The following is a 17,699-nucleotide window of genomic DNA, read 5'->3' as shown; positions in this document are numbered from 1 at the left end:
TGTCCCTTATGGAATCCCAGTGTCTCCCTACAGAATCACAGCGCTCCCTATGAAATCCCAGTGTCAAAGGGGGGGTCCCCAGTGTCCTACTGGGGGGGTGGGGGTGGGGGGTGGGGTTGTGTCACAGCTCCTCTTCGTCCACAGTACCGGAGAAGATCCAAGATCCTTAATGTCTCTTATGGAACTGCAGCATCCCCATATGGAATCCCAGCATTCCCTATGGAATCACGGTGTTCCCTGTGTAATTCCAGCATTCCAATGAAGGTCACAGCTCCTCTTTGTCCATGGTGCCAGAGAAGACGCAAGATCTTTAGTGTCCCTCATGAAACCGTGGTGTCTCCCTATGGAATCCCAGTGTTCCCTAAGGAATGCCAGCATCCCAATGGTGGTCACAGATCCTGCTTATCCATGGTGCCGGAAAATACGCAAGTTCCTCAGCGTCCCTTGTGGAACCGCAGCGTCTCCCTGTGGAATCCCTATGTCTCTCCCTATGGAATCCCAACATTCCAATGGGGGTCACAGCTCCTCCTTGTGCATGGCGCTGGAGAAGATGTGAGATCCTCAGTGTCCCTTATGGAACCGTAGCAACTCCCTAAGGAATCCCAGGAATCCCTATGGAATGGCGGCGTTCCCTATGGAATCACGCTGTTCCCTATGGAATGCCATTGTCCGGGGCGGGGGGGGAGGAGCAGGAACGGACACAGGGGGCGGGGGACAGCTCCTCCTTGTTCACGGTACCAGAGAAGATGCGGGTGAAGCGTCAGAGCTGGTGCGAGGCCGAGTGCGATTCCTGCTGCAGGTGCCGGTTCTTGTGGCGCAGGTTGGCCACGTCCGCCTGCAGAACCACCTTGTCCTGCTTCTCCTACGAGATACAGGGTCAGAGCCCCAAAGCAGCCCCAAAAGAGACCAAAACCACACCAAAACCACACTGAAAACACCTTGTCCTGCTTCTCTTACAAGATACAGGGTCAGAGCCACAAAAGAGACCAAAAACAGGCCCAAAACACCCCCAAAAACACCCCAAACCCAACTTGCCCTGCTTCTCCTATGAGATACAGGGTCAGAGCCTCTATACACCCCAAAAGAGCCCCAAAACAACCCAACAACCCACCCCCTCCCCCAAAACACCCCAAAACTACCCCAAAACCACCTTGTCCTGGTTCTCCTATGGGATACAGGGTCAGAGCCCCAGAACATACCAAAACAGCATGAATGCATCCTCAAAAAAAACACCCCAAAACCATCCCAAAACCACCTTGTCCTGCTTCTCCTATGGGATACAGGCTAAGAGCCCCAAAACATCTCAAAACAGACCAAAAACACACCCAAACACCCCAAAACATGCCATAAAACCCCCCCAAACTACCTTGTCCTGCTTACATGTGATACAGGGTCAGAGCCACAAAATTGCCCCAAAATAGCCCAAAATAGCTCAAAACCACCCCAAAACAACCCAAAACTGCTCAAAACATCCTAAACCTCAGGAAAACAACCTTGTCCTGCTTCTCCTATGTGATACACGGTCAGAGCCCCAAAGCAGCCCCAAAACACCCCAAAACTGCTCAAAACCAACCTCAAACCACCCCAAAATCACCTTCTTCTGCTTCTCCTATGGCATACAGGGTCAGAGCCCCAAAACATTGGCAAAACAGCCCAAAATCACCCAAAAACCATCCCAAAACCAACCTAAACCTCCCCAAACCTAACTTCTCCTGCTGCTCCTATGAGATACAGGCTCAGAGCCCCAAAACAGCCGCCAAACACCCAAAAAACACACCAAAAAGCACCACAAAACCACCCCAAAACACCCCAAAACCACCTTGTCCTTTTTCTCCCATGGGATACAGGGCCAGAGCCACAAAAAAGACCCCAAACCCCTCCAAAACAACCCCAAAACACTGCAAAAACACCCTAAAACACCCCAAAACCACCTTGTCCTGCTTCTCCTATGTGATACAGGGTCAGAGCCACAAAACTGCCCCAAAACAGCCCAAAATAGCTCAAAATAAAACCCAAACAATGCCAAATCCACATGAAAAACACCCTAAAACACACCAAAACTACCTTGTCCTGCTACTCCTATGGGATAGAGGGTCAGAGCCCAAAACCAGCCACAAAACAGCCACAAAACACACTAAACACCCCAAAACACCCCAAAAGAACCCCAAAACCATACCAAAAACAACCCAAACCCACCTTCTTCTACAGGATGCAGGCTCAGAGCTCTAAAACACCCCAAAACACCACAAAAGAGTTCAAAACCACCCTAAAATACCGCAAAACACCCCAAAAACACATTGTCCTGCTTCTGTTATGGGATGCAGGGTCAGAGAGCCAAAACAGTCCCAAAACAACGAAAAAAAACACCACAAAACACCCCAAAACATCCACCAAACCACCCCAAAATGACCTCAAAACACCGCAAAACACCCCAAATCCACCTTGCCCTGCTTCTCCTATGGGATACAGGGTTAGACGCCCAAAACAGCACCAAAGTGGACCCAAAACAGCCCAAAACAAACCCCAAAACACACAAAACCACCCCAAACCCTCCATGAGTCAGTACAGAGATAAAGTACTGGCCACTTTTCTCGTTCAGCGATGCTCAGGGCCAGCTGGTGGCTTTCACCTCGGCAAACTGACTCGATTCGCCCTCTCCTTCAGCAGTTCCTGCAACCTGTCGCCGAGGACTCCATACGGCTGCCTTCCATCTCCGATGCTTTCCCACAATACGGCAGGACCCATCAGTAAACAAGGCATACTGTTTTTCACTTTCTGACAGTTTGTTATATGGTGGGGGCTCTTCAGCACGCATCGCCTCCTCCTCTGCTGACATTCCGAAATCTTTGCCCTCTGGCCACTCCATGATGACTTCCAGAATGCCTGGACGACTGGGATTTCCTATTCGAGCGCGCTGTGTAATTAGTGCAGCCCATTTACTCCATGTAGCATCAGTTGCATGTCTCTTTTCCTTCGTCTCTGATCTTCACCTGTAGCTGGAGTCTAAAAGAGGGTAAGAGCTTCTGTGCAAATGATTTTCTGCCTTTTGCGTCATGCAGATTTTTAATTCTTTATCGCTTCATCCATTATTTTCTCTTTTTGACAGCCTGTGCCTGCCTTACACGATCTCTATTTTAAAGCATGGCAAAATAAACAGCAGTTCCTCATTTGCATGAGCTTCTAGGTCAGTGACAGATACTCTTGAGCTCTGAGACCTGTGCTTGTCTACTCAAAAGCCCCTGCTGACCACAGTGACAAAACCAGCTTTTTGTCCCCTTAATTCCTCTGCCGCCCTGCACAGGCAGCACTATGTGCAGCACCGAAAAGCAAGGTGCCCTGTAACTGGGCTCAAGTACCACAAGAAATTCAACAGCTGCCCAGATGAGCCTTTCTGCCGTCGTGGCATTTCCTTCATGTCAACAGCTTGGGCTGGGTTGGGTGCTCACAGGTTTTGGAAGGCACAGTTTGCGCTGTAAAGCATTTCTTATCAGTGATGATTCAAGAGCAAGAAAGAGCTCAGCTTGACCCAATCACACTCCAAGTGTCCATGGATGGCTCTCCAGAAAAAAATTATGATAAATCTTTATACTTTCAAACTGTTTAAAACTGAATGGATGCCACTGCCAGGTAAGAGCCAGCACCTTGCGATCTTGCCACAGAACACTTTTCAGACTGGGGTTGTGATTTCACGGGAATGCTTACAATCTGCTAAGGTGTGTGTAAGAAATAGAACCACTCACAAGGCCTGCTTGGAATGATCATCGAAGGACAATTGTCATCACGTAGGGCTTGACCAACAGACTAAAAAGAGGAAAACCGGGAACGCTGAATACGTAGCAGAATTAACTACGTGGGTTTTGTTTCCCACACACTCTGAGAAAATGCCCCAAACTGGACTCTGTAGCCTCCTCCCCAAACTTGACTGGTGGACCTGCAAGACACAGTCATGATGTGAGAATCCAGCCTCTCAGTGTGATTTGGGAAAAGACTATTCTTAACTTTTCTAGTGACAAAAAAGAAAGACCTCTTCACTTTGCATTGGCAGATAAGGCAGTAATGACTGGGCGATTGCTCCTTGCCTCGCCCTTACTTTTCTCTTAGAGAGTAAGAATTTAACACAACTAACATAGCTGAATTGCAGGGTGGTTTAGAGATGGGAGAAATAACACAGTACATTTGAGTCCAAAATCAGTTCCACGAAAGACAGACTTCTTTTCCTAGCTAAATTACTGAGGAGCTCTACATAACACAGGAGCCTTAAGAACTGGTTTGAGACACTACTCGACTGCTGTGGAGCACTTAAGTACTAAAGGATACTTGCCACAATACCGCAACCACATGGGTAGCTGCAGATTCTCTTTAAGCAAATAGTAATCACTGAAAGAGTTGGGGATCTGATGTGCATACAAGACCTTCATCCCCTACCAAATCACTGAAAACATATGTATGGGACAACTCCTTATATGGTGAAATCAGAATAATTCAAAGCTTTGCTGTAGCTCAGGAAAATCATGCGTATTACACATTGCTTGATGAAAACACATGTATTCCATCACCTCCTGATACACGCAGACCTTGTGAGGACCCCTAAAACCAGGTCTGCAGAACTGCCTCAAGTAATTCCACTGATCGCGTTTGTATCTGTAGGAAGCCTGAACATCAGTGTAGGTCACAAACCTGCCTGGGCACTTTGAGACACAAAGCTGCAAGAAAAGAAGGGACACGGGGGTAGAGAAGGGTAAGGAAAGTCAGCGCAATCAAAAAGCAAGAGAAAAGGCCACCTGCAAAACTGCCCTCTTTTATGGAATTGCCTTCAGTAATGCTTACTGCAGCATTTGGGAAGGGACACAATGCACTTGCGAGTGCATTTTGAAGGATATGAATTTTTAAAACAAACAAACGTATGTCTACCTCTTAAGCACCATGACTAAAAGGCAATCTCGGTATTTCACTCACCTGTCTTATAGGGCACTGTAGGTTTATTAACACTACGGGGCTGGCACATTCCAGAATGCTGAAGTGAAACAAAATGGTCTTGTTCCTATGGAAGTGGACCTAAGTAATGTTATGATTAAGGGTGCTTGTACATCCTACCATTCAAAACCTGACAGCATGGATTGATATTTAAATTCTACCATTGTGATTGGTGATACTGCCCACACAAAACAAACAAACAAAAACAAACCCAAACAAATCCCAAGCAGACCCTGGGTCTTTCATGCCAAGACATCTCCAAAACCAGACGCATTTGGTCTAAAGAAGTATGTGAGCTAAAGACTGCTAACTTTTGAGAAGGTGTTTTCACAGAACGCTTTTAAGCTGAAACAACCCAGGCACTGTTACAGGCATCTGTAGCCCTGCCTCTGAGAAGTGAGGTCTGTAAAACACCCCCGCAAAAACTCTGGGGCTCCCCTGCTTGCACTGAACACACTGCGTGTGCACTGCGGGCAAAATCACTATGGGCAAATGCTACACTGTGAAAGCTGCCTGTTTCTGCCTGGTCAGAAGGAGGCACCAAAATCAACCAAAAGCTCTTTACGGCTGAAACCTTAAAGCAGCTGGCCAGGAAACAGAACCATAATAATAGCATCTGCTCCTAACCCTGACAAACCTCCTGTGATGGAAAGTAGGGACAGCCTGAGGACTTTGCACCCCAGATCCTCACACTTGACAGCTTCAGGAATTTCACTGCACAGTCAAGTTCCCTTTAAAACTGGGGTTAGCTCAACTGCCTGACATTTTACAAGGTCAAACTGTTTTCACCAGGGTCCGTTCTACGGTGCACTGGTAACAAACCACGCATCCTGCCAAAACCGGTTTCACTAACATTAGCTGTGATTTCTTCAAATCCACAGAGTAAACTTTTGGACTGAAATGTCAGCGCTCTTCAACAGCTTCTTCACAGTGCTCATGACTACTCCTCAGTGAGACTGCTCTGAATGCTTGCTCCAAGCACAAGACTCAAAACACAGAGACTGCGACCACTTTCCCAGGAAAACTTCTCACACTAAAGCCTTAGAGACGCAGGAAAACCATAGTCCTGGGTAAGCCTTTCACAGTGCTTACTTTCCGGACGTCAGAAAGCCCTGACAATGGCAGCAGGGAAGGCACGACGAGCGCATCCCACACCTCCACTTTCAGGGACCAGAGGGACTTGTTCAGAGGGGCCTCCTGGCCTACTGCCACAAACACTCCTGCTTTCCCAGTAGGATGCGGTATGTCTCTTTTGGCCTGTATTTTTATGAGAAACTCCTCAACGTAGCCAGGACGTGCCAAATTGCAGTCTCAGCAGCTGTACTATTCTCCAGCTATCGTAGAGATGGAGGGACATTTGTGGATAGGAACTGGAAATCACATTGTAAAAAACAACCAAAGGGAAGTCTTGATTAACAAAGAGAAAGAAGGAATGGGAGTGTAACAAAGCAGAAGAAGGAATGGGAGTGGATGATAACAGAGACGCACGTCTGGCTACACACCACACAGTGCACGGACACTGTGGGTCTGAGGCTCCCAAACCCACCTGCCCACTGCTTCGTACTGACCTCAGAGGGCAGAAGGGCAAATTGGGAGTGAGAAGGGGAGCAGAGAAGGGGTGCAGTGAGGGGAACACACAACACAACTTTTGCTCCTAGTTTTTCCTCTTCAGGAAGCTGGCCTCTCCAAAACCTGCTGTGAAGAATCTCAGAGGGTGGAACAGGTCTTCTTACACCATTTAGTCTCTTTCCTCTGTAACAAAAAACTTGGGAGGATATGAAGTCCTAGCTCTGCCTCTGTTCCACTCCCCATCTCCTGCTCCTTCCCTTCTGAATGCCCCTTGGACAGAGGCTTCCTCATGTTTTCTCCCCCTTAGTAAACTACATGGGAAAAGAAAGAAAAAGCAGAGAGCTGTTGCCAAACACTAGCTTCAGGTTTGCTTCCAGCAGAGCCTCCAGCTTCCTGACAGAAACAACGGCATAAAGGGTGCCTAATACTTACTTTCTAAAAGGGAGAAGTTGAGGGGAAAAAAACAAACTGCCTTTACAATTCTGTGTCATAAAGCACTTAGATTTTCCAGAGGAAACATCGATGCAACATCTTTCCTTCCTGAGCAGCTATTTCCATGCAGAAGGGCTCTGTTGAGATCAACGGATTCATTTCACTCTCACAATTCAGGATTTAAAAGCACTGGGAAAGAGAGACAAGCAAAGCAAGCCACTCAGCAGGTATCCCAGGGAAGCTGTGCTTACAGCTGCCTGCTCCCACACCTCTCAGTCTCCTCTCTACTGCCACTGCCTAAACACCAGAAATAAAACCCCAAGAGCTTCTCCTTCTGGTCTTTTCTGTTACTTGGTGCATGTTGAGAACAAGTAAGAACCAGGCAGCAACGCTTTAGGACTACTCTTGCTCCATGGTGGATAAACGAATTCATGATCCAAACTTGGGTAGTTAGAAGCTGTGCCCTTAGTGATGTCATCTATAAGCTACGTTGATCCTTTACCAAAAAGATCCTCTGAATGATGAAAACAACTGCATTTACTGTGAGGGTGGGGAGGCCCTGGCGGTGTTCAAGGCCAGGTTGGACGAAGCCTTGGGTGGCACGGGCTACTGAGTGGTGTCCCAGCCTGTTGGAAGTGGATGATCTTAAGGTCCTTTCCAACCAAAACCATTCTATGATTCTATGAAAAGAAAATGGCAGGTTCCCAACGGGGAAAAATCAGGCATGAGAGAGAAACACTGCTGGCTTTGCATATTGGGGATGAGGCTTTGCAGTATTAATGTTTTGTAATACTAAGACTTTGAATATTGGGGCTGGGGCTAAGTTGCTAAGGGAACGAAACAAAGGGTTTGAAATACCATGACTTAAACAGGCACGCTCTGTGCTTAAAGACAACGTCATCTTTGGGCAACAGACATGCTCTGTGGTGCAAAAGAACGCTATTCTTGTACAGCCTATGAAGCTAAACCGCTGCAAACTGCTGGTTTAATATTCACAATATTAAAGCTTTAAGATCAATATTAAGGCCTTGCAATACTAAGATTTTTCAATACTGGCCATGGGGCTAAGTTACTAAGGGAACAAGACAAAGGGTTTGAGACACCATAACTTAGAAAGACACACTCTGTGGTTAAAGACAGGATCGTCTTTTGGATGAAAGACAAACTCTGTGGTTAAAAACAATGTCTTTGTACAGCCTGGGAAACTAAGCAGGTGCAGGCTGGTTACACAGGAAGTTGGGGTACCACATCTCTGCCAGAAAGTTACCAAATCAAACCATAAAAGGAGATAAATAAATAAGAGGAAGGGGCGTACGAAATCGAGTAAGGGACCTTCAAGCTCCTCCAGCTCCAACCCCTGCCACGGGCAGGGACACCTTCCACTGGAGCAGCTTGCTCCAAGCGCCTGTGTCCAACCCGGCCTTGAACACTGTCAGGGATGGGGCAGCCACAGATTCTCTGGCCACCCGGTGCCAGCGCCTCACAGGGAAGAGCTTCTGCCTCATATGAAATGAAATTAAATCCTGTTTCCACTTGTTACCTTTGTGTGTCTTGAAATTGTTTCTGGAGCTGAAAAAACACTTGAGCTTTCAGGCAAACAACAGCCTCATCATGCGATTCATGGCAGTGCAGGGAACGGCACAGCCCAGCACAGCCCAGCAGAGAAACATAGAATAGTTTGGATAGGGGGGGACCTTAAGATCATCCAGTTCCAACCCCCTGCCATGGGCAGGGACACCTCACCCTAAACCATGTCACCCAAGGCTCTGTCCAGCCTGGCCTTGAACACTGCCAGGGATGGAGCATTCACAACTTCCCCAAGCAACCCATTCCAGTGCCTCAACACCCTTACAGTAAAGAACTTCCTCCTTATATCTAACCTGAACTTCCCCTGATTAAGTTTGAACCCATCACCCCTTGTCCTGTCACTACAGTCCCTAACGAAGAGTCTATCCCCAGCATCCTTATAGGCCCCCTGTAGATACCGGAACGCTGCTATGAGGTCTCCACACAGTTTCTCTTCTCCAGGCTGAACACCCCCAACTTTCTTACCCTGTCTTCACAGAGGAGGTGCTCCAGCCCCTGATCATCCTCACAACCCTCCTCTGCACTTGCTCCAACAGCTTCATGTCCTTTTCATCTTGAGGACACCAACACGTGCTGTAGCACAGCATAAGACAGCACAGCACCTCATGGAATGTGATGGCATAGCAAAGCATGCCATAGTACAGCACAGCACAGAACAGCATAGCACAGACCAGCAAAGTATAGCATAGAATCGCATGGGATGGCATAGCACAACATAGCACAGCAGAGCAGAGCAGAGCATAGCACAGACCAGAAGAGCATAGACTAGCTCATTGGAAGGGACCTACAACCACCACCTAGTCCAACTGCCTGACTAATTCAGGGCTGACCAAAAGCCAAAGCATTGTCCAAATGCCTCTTCAACACCGACAGCCCTGGGGCATCCACCACCTCTCTAGGAAGCCTGTGCCACCCCCTGAACACCCTCTCTGTGAAGAAATGCTTCCTCCTATGAAGTGTGAGCCTCCCCTGACTCCCAGGTCTCCTGTCCCTGGATCCCAGGGAGAAGAGATCAGCACCTCCCTGGGCTTTTAGATCCTGACAACAGTTTTGCTTCTCTTCGTTTACCAGCATGTGTATAAACTCAAACCAGTGTTCATAGACAAAGTACGCATTCATTTAGCCTTGTGAATTCCCTGGCATGCCTGGATTCCATTTCTAAGTAGCATCTTGCCATAAGGTGACACAGAGGTCTCCAAAAAAAAAACCTGAAAAGAAGGAAAAGCTCTGGAGTCAAAGGGAACACACAGTTAGAACTGACCGAAGTAAGTGAAAGGCAGAGCAAAAGCATCCCCTTCCTGTCTGCTCCGACTGTACCTGGTTTGGGTTATGGGGAGCCACAGGGAGGGTGGAAGCCTCTCATCTCTCTTTACAAGTGTTCTCTCTCTCTCTGTAAAAGCACTGCAGGCTCAGGTGCTTCTGGTGTCAGAGCCACACTTGGTGTGATTCTTAAAGCCAATCCGCATCTGGTTTGAAGTGGGTGGGGGTGGATTTTAGTTTTCTTTCTAATACACATATTTCTGTATGTGTTTTAGAGCAGAACCTGGAGCTTGGTGTGGTGGGCATAAATCCCTGGAAAGCTTGCCAATTATTGCTGCACAGCTGTCCTGGGTTCAGCTCTAACAGTTCTCTTCCTCCTTCTTAACAGCCAACCTCAAAGGAGTTCAGATTTTTTTATAAAGGGTGCACAAAAGCTTTGATTATTTCTTCATTGTCTCACCTTTTGGTGTTTAGGTTTTGTTGTTTTGTTTTCTTGGGTTTTTTTTTTGTTTGTTTGTTTGTTTTGGTTTCTTTTGTCCCAATTCTTGTGCAGTATTATCTTAGGGTTGTATGAAACCTTCATGGAGATCCTACTGCCCTGACAGCAGAGTATCCCCAGATGCGCTGGGGAATCCCAAATGTGGTTGTACACAGGGTTCTCACACCCTTCAAACAGTCACGTACCACACACTTGGACTAAGCACTAGCACCCTCACTACCAACTACTAGTCCTAGTCAAAGTCTGCCAGGCGCTCATGCTGCTTCTGCTGCGGTCCTGCTCTTGTCTAGTGATGCAGACGTCCCTGGACCAGTCCTGCAGGAGATACTGATTAATGCTGTGCGGGACTGTGGGAGGGTTTCAAAGTCATGCTGGAGGGGCTGGGACTCTGCCACTGTTTCTGCTGTGCTGCAAAACCCCTTCTCCTTCACAGACAGCTCTAAGATACCCGAAAGAAAAGTCCTAGATCCAGGGCTGGCGTGAAGCTTCCAGTACAAATCCACTGCCTCGTCACGTTACAGTGCACATGGAAACATATAGACACACATATACAAATAAAAGAGATGTGGCACTGCAGCCACTCCAACCCCTACAACAGGCACCGCAACTACTACCTCAGCAAGAGGTGGCACAGCTATTTCAATGCCAGCAACAGGCACTGAGGCTACTCCAACGCCTGTGACAGGCACTGCCCAAAGGTGACTGACGAGCTTTTGGTAGCGCTGTCTTGGAGACAGAGGAAATGCAGCAGCTCTCCGCCTTGCCTGGTCTCTCACAGGATCCTTCTGTGGTGGGGTTGATGAAGGTAGAACAGCAAGTGCCCATCACCACCACAGCAGTGCACCGGCGGCAATATGGCACCAACCGATACTCCCTGATTGCCATCCAGGAGCTGATCCATTGATTGGAGAGCCCAGGAGTGCTCAGCAGGACCCACTCACCCTTTAAAAGCCCCACAGGGCCCGTGCACAACCCACATTACAGTCTGATTGTAAGCTCTATCAAGTGACCCAAGGAAGAACAATTTTAAATGGGGCCCTGAGCAACAACAAGCCTCAGAACAAATTCAACAGGAGATAGTTCATGCCCTTGGGCCAGTCCGGACTGGGCAAGATGGGAAATGTGCTCTGCACCCCAGCCACGCAGAATGGGCCTACCTGGAGCCTCTGGCAGAAAGCTCCAGGGGAGACTCGAGGTCGACCCCTCGGCTCTTGGAGTCGAGGACACACAGGATCCAAGGCTGGTTGTAGCCCACCTGAACAAGAGATACTGGCAGCCTCTGAAGGGGATCGAGCTGCTTCAGAAGTGACTGGCACTGAAGCACAGCTCCTCCTGGCACCCCGCTTGCCCGTGCTGGGCTGGATGCTCAAAGGGAAGGCCTACACGTCATACAACTGATGCTACAGGGATTAAGGAAGGGGGTTGCACAGATGACACAACGAGCTCAGATATAAATCCCAGTTGTCCAGGAATCCTGGAAGTGACCGTGGACTGGCCAGAAGGCACCGATTTTGGAATGTCACCAGAGAACAGATGCTGAAGAAGCCCCACCATATAATGAATGAGAAAAATCTCCAGTGCTTTATCTCTACTTCCTCACGCATGGTGGCAAGTGCCCTGTGGGGGTGGTTGCAGTAATGGAAGCAGAGCAACTGGCAGCGCAGAGGGAAACCCATCTGGGCTGCTGCACTGTGGCAAGATATCGCTGCCCAGATGAAGAACCTGGTGGTGAAGGTACACCATGGAGATGCTCATGTACCCAAGAGTCGGGCCACTGAGGAACATCAGATGATGGCTGAAGTACAAATACAGGGAGGCCTGGCACATTCGCTGTATCACACTCCCACCAACCCACCAAGGCAAGCGCCGTGTGCTTACCGTGGTGGAAGCAACCACCGGGTGGCCGGAAACATACGCTGTGCCCCACAACACTGCCCGGAACACTATCCTGGGCCTTGAGAAGCAAATCTCGTAGCAACACGGCACCCCAGGGGGAACTGAGTCAGACAATGGGACTCATTTCCAGAACAACCTTAGACACACCTGGGCCATGAGCATGGCATTGAGCGGCTATATCACATCCCCCACCATGAACCAGCCTCTGGGAAAGTCCAGTGGTACAATGGGCTGCTGAACACCACACTGAGAGCAACGGGTGGTGGGACTTTCAAACACTGGGATACACTTAGCAAAGGCCACCTGGTTGGTCAACACCAGAGGAGCTGCCAACAGGCCTGACCCAGCCCAGTCACAACTTTTACATACCATAGAGGGAGATAAAGTTCCCGTGGTGGCATAAAGGGTGTGCTGGGGCAACCAGTCCTGGTTATCGCTGCTTCGAGCAAAAGAAAACCCGCTTGTGGGATTGCTTTTGCTCCAAGAGCTGGGGGCATTTGGTGGGTACTGCAGGAGGATGGGGAAGTCCGGTGTGTACCTGAAGGAGATCTGATTTGGGGTGAAAAGAGCCAGTGAATTGAACTTTATGATGCTGTCTAATACTGAATTCCGTGATCGCCTCCATGGCGGCTGAACACCCATCACTGCGCGGGACACCTTGTGGCCTCTGTCCCCACCGCTCTGGGTTTGAGGATCTGAACCTGACACCCTTGATCACCACACTGATGAAGAATGGACTTTGATCCGAATGGACAGGTGCCGCGGTGATGGAATCGGAACTGGCTTCAGCATCCAACAACCCAACACCACACCCCATCCATCTTTCCTGCCTGGAGACACTGCTATGGCAGATGGAGCCCCAAGCCATGGCCTGAATGAATTCAACGGACTTTTGTAGGGATGGTCCGTAGACTAAGGGAGTGATATCTCTGTGGGGGTGTGTAGATATATGTATATGTGTAAGTCTCAAAAGACGGGAAAGATGACGGTGGGAAGCGGGAGGCCCGGCATGACACAAATGCTGTGGAATAAGGGGTGGATACTGTCCTGGTTGTGGCTGGGACAGTGCTCGTTTGCTTTCTAGTACCTGTGCACTGCTGTGTTTTGGCTTTATTCCAAGAGCAATGCTGACAACACACTGACCTTTTAGTTGTATATAAACCGGGGGGAGTTATTCGGAAGGGGAGGATCACTGCTCGGGTCGGGCTGGGTATCAGTCAGCGGGTGCTGAGCAAGTGTCTTGGGCATCACTTGTGTTTATTGGGCTTTTTTTCCTTTTCCCTTTCTTTCCTCTCCTCTTGTTTTTCCCGTTACCATTATTACCACTATTACCAGTACTAGTGCACTGTGCTTCGGTTATTAAACTGTTCTTATCTGCACCCTCGGGGTTTTCATCCTTCCGTCCCTCCTCCCCATCCCGCCCCAGGAGCCAAAACCTGGCTCAGGGTCAGCGGCACCTCTGCCCCCTCCTGGGTGCCGGGGATCGGCTGCCCCAGCAGCACCTCCCCCCGGGGGGAAACAGCCCCCAGGCCCCCCACAACAGCCCCGCTCCATCCCCAGGGCCGTGTGGCCGGGGCGGGCACGGAAAGGTCCGGGAACCCCCACAGCTCCAGCCCCCACGGCCCGGGCTCGCAGCACCCCATACTCCCAGGCAACTCGCAGCCCCACTGCCCAGCGCTCGCACCCGCCCCCCGCATTCCCCAGCACCCCCGCAGCGCCCGGCCCCACTGCCCAGAGCCTCGGGGGGCCGCAGACCCCAGCCCCGCTCCCCGGGCTCTGCAGCGCCCCCCAGACCCGCGCCGCGCCCGCTCGCCCTCACCCCGCGCCCGCTCGGCCGCCGCCATTGCCGGGAGCAGCTCCGCCTCACGCCCTGGGCCCGCCTCCGCCAATCAGCGCACGGCTCCCCGCGCGGGGCGCGCTGGGAGCTGTAGTCCGGGATCCGGCACATGCGCAAGGCGCAGCCGGTACGAGGCAGAGGGGAGGGGGCGCAGCTGGACCCCCGAGCGGGATCCCACAGGCACCGGATGGGCTGGGGCGAAGGGACCTGGAAGCTCCTCCAGCTCCAAGCCCCTGGGTCCAACCTGGCCTTGAACACTGCCAGGGACGGGGCAGCCACAGCTCCTCTGGGCACCCTGTGCCAGCGCCTCACACCCTCACAGGGAAAACCTGCCTGAGATCTCATCTCAATCCATCTTTGTGGAAAGGAAAGGAGGAAAGGAGGAAAGGAGAGGACAGGGGAGGACAGGGGAGGGGAGGGGAGAGAGGAGAGGGAAAGGAAAGGAAAGGAAAGGAAAGGAAAGGAAAGGAAAGGAAAGGAAAGGAAAGGAAAGGAAAGGAAAGGAAAGGAAAGGAAAGGAAAGGAAAGGAAAGGAAAGGAAAGGAAAGGAAAGGAAAGGAAAGGAAAGGAAAGGGTGAAATAAGAACTCACTCCTCTAAACAAGATAAGAAGGTTTTATTGAGGGACAAAGTCAATAAAGCAAAAGCAACAGTGCTGGGCGCATGACAGTAACCAGAGGCGCAAGTGATTAGTATTTGTTACAGGTTTATATACTTTCACTCTTACGTTAGTCACATACATATTCATAATTCCCGTGTACAGGCAAGGAATATTATAACTAGCTCCAAGAACTTGTTATCATAGGTCTCCTCCTCTTGGTGTCTGCGCACTGCTCTGCGGTGATTGTGGGCAGGGCTCTTGAGGATGAAGCAAGCAGTCTTCCTCTTGTGAGTAGGGGTCTTCAAGATGAAGTAAGCAGTCTTCCTCACAGCGTACTGTTCACCTTTGGCACAGTTGGACGCCCCAGTAACCACACAAGTAGCCGAAACCAGCCATATCTGTAATTCTTCTGACAACTAGCAAAGATTTAAAAGTGTGATCTTCCTGCAAAATTTATTGCAGGACGGGCAGACAAGGAGTATCCCAAGCTAGCAGATGTTTGGGAGGCTCTGTCTCTAAACTAACTAACAAGTGGAAGGATGGTGTGAAATAACTCATTCATGCTTAGTGGGGCCGCTAAATCCTGTTAGCTCACCACAGACTTACAACACAAACACTGTTCTTTAAAACTAAAGACACTTTAGAAGTCTGGTGTGAAACCATTAACTCATGTTTAGTGGGGCCACTACATTCCACAGACTTACAACATAAACATTGTTCTCTCTCTACAACCTAAGTGAAGCTAAAAAGTACTTTATGTTGTCCAGGCACTAGCTTTTCTTATATCAGGACCCCCACCTTCTTTCTTTTACCTTTACAAATCCTTTTGCTATGTGACTTCATTTTGCTTAAGAGTTCTGGTCCTTTTTAACTTGTCGTCTGATCTTATGTCTTTAGCGAGCTTTGTTTCTGTTGCCGTAAACTCGTACAGTTATAGCCACATAACCACACCTATGACTTGCGAAAGCCAATACATTTATGTGTTTATCACGAAAGGAAAGGAAAGGAAAAAGGAAAGGAAAGGAAAAAGGGGATAAAATAAGCAGTAAAATGAAGCCTCCTTTTGACTTTCCAAAGTCTCCGGTCTCATTTCTAAAGCCTCGCTCGCAGGGTCCCAAGGCTCGGGTTCAGTTTACAAAGGCTCTGCCGTGGGGACGCTGCGGCCGGGCGGGGGGCGCACGGGCCCGGCCGCGGGGCTGGGCAGGACCCGCTCCGCCGTTCCACGGGCTCCCGCGGCCGCGAGCCCCCCCCCGCCGGCCGCTCCGGCCGCTGGCAGCGGGCGCCCGGGGCGCGCGTGGACAGAGCCGTTGGGAGCGAGGCTGCGGCGGCGGCAGCAGCAGCGGCTTTGGAGCGGCTTTGGAGCGGCAGCGCCGTTGGCAGCAGCGGCAGCAGCGGCAGCAGCGGCAGCAGCGGCAGCACCAGGCGCGGCGGCGGCGGCAGCTCTCGGCGGTCCGGAGCCCTCCCTCCGCCGCTCCCCGCGATGGTGCCCCCCGCCTCCCCCCAGCCCCCCGCCGGGGCTCGCGGCGCCGCTCGGCTCTCCCGGTACTGGCAGTGGCGGCGCTGGGCGAGCCGCCGCCGCTGGGTCTGCCGAGGCAGCGCCGCCCCCTGGCGCTCCCCGGCCCGCCCCCAGGCCCCGCCCCGCCCGGCAGCCGCGACCCCCGAGACCCCGGTGCGCGGGGCGGCTGCGGGGGTGCCGGCCCCGGGAGCGCGGTCGGGCAAGGTGCCCGTGGTGCTCCTGACCCGCATTGACCCGTCGGCCTATCTGCGCTCCGGGACCGGCGGGGAGCGGCACGCCGCGGAGCCTCGGCCGGGAAAGGCCGGGAAGGATGCGGCGCCGCTCGGCCCGGAGCGGCCGGTGGGGGCCGGCGGGGACCCCGCGCGCAGCGATAGCGGCCGCGTCTGTCGCGCGGGGCATGACAAGGAGAGCTTCGAGCGGCTTTACCGCGTGGGACCGCGGCTGGGGAGAGGCGGCTTCGCGGCCGTGTACGCGGGGGTCCGCCTGAGTGACAACACCCCGGTAAGGGGCGGGGCCGGCGGCGGGGCGGGGAGGCGGCGGGGCGAGGCGAGGCTCAGCCCAGCGCTGCCCTTGGCTTGCAGGTGGCGATCAAACAAGTGGCTCGGGGGCGCATCTCCTCGTGGGGCAGCGGGACGGTGCCTGGTACCGTTGGGGCATCCCAGGCAGGGAGGCACAGGACCCCCGGGCCAGCATCAGCCCTGCTGACGGTGCCCTGGTCCCCCCGCAGCCCAGCGGCACTCGCATTCCCATGGAGATAGCCATGCTGAGGAAGGTGCGCTCCGGCTGCAGTGCCATCATCCAGCTCCTCAACTGGTTTGAGCTGCCCCACTCCTTTGTGCTGGTTCTGGAGCGTCCGCAGCCATCGCAGGACCTCTTTGCCTTCATCAAAAAGCGGAGGTTCCTGCCCGAGGATATGGCGCGGGGCATTTTCCTCCAGGTGCTGGTGGCTGTGCGGCACTGCCACAGCCGCGGTGTCCTGCACAGGGATATCAAGTCCAATAACATCATCATCAACTTGGCCACCAGAGAGGTCAAGCTTATTGACTTTGGTTGCAGCACCTTCCTCAGGGACACGGTCTACACCAAATTTAGCGGTGAGCCCACAGCCCAGGGTGCTTCCGGTACCAGGCAGTTTGTGAACCAGAGTCACGTGCCGGTGACGAGGTGGCGGGTCACACCGAGTGCGTGTCCCCACGTCCATGGGGCCGCCGCTGCAGCCCCTGCAGCCCTGGGGATGCGCGGGCGAGGATCCGGGAGCAGGTGGCATCCGCCTGATGAGCTGTGCCTGTATCCTGTTGTAGGAACAGCTTTGTACTACCCGCCGGAGTGGTTCCGCTACCACTGCTACCACGGCCGTCCGGCGGCGATCTGGTCCATGGGCGTGCTGCTGTATGAGATGGTGTGCGGGGTCCTCCCCTTCCAGTGCTGCAAGGACATCATTGGCGGGCAGCTCTTCTTCCAGCGCCAGATCTCTGTCGGTAGGTGCCCGGCTTTGCGGCAGCAGGGGGAGGTCGGGATTTACGGGGTGG

The sequence above is a fragment of the Lathamus discolor genome, unplaced genomic scaffold (genome assembly GCF_037157495.1).
Source record: "Lathamus discolor isolate bLatDis1 unplaced genomic scaffold, bLatDis1.hap1 Scaffold_104, whole genome shotgun sequence".
In the NCBI taxonomy this organism is placed as follows: Eukaryota; Metazoa; Chordata; class Aves; order Psittaciformes; family Psittacidae; genus Lathamus; species Lathamus discolor.
The sequence above is the reverse complement of the archived record's forward strand: the minus strand, read 5'-3'. Positions refer to the sequence as shown.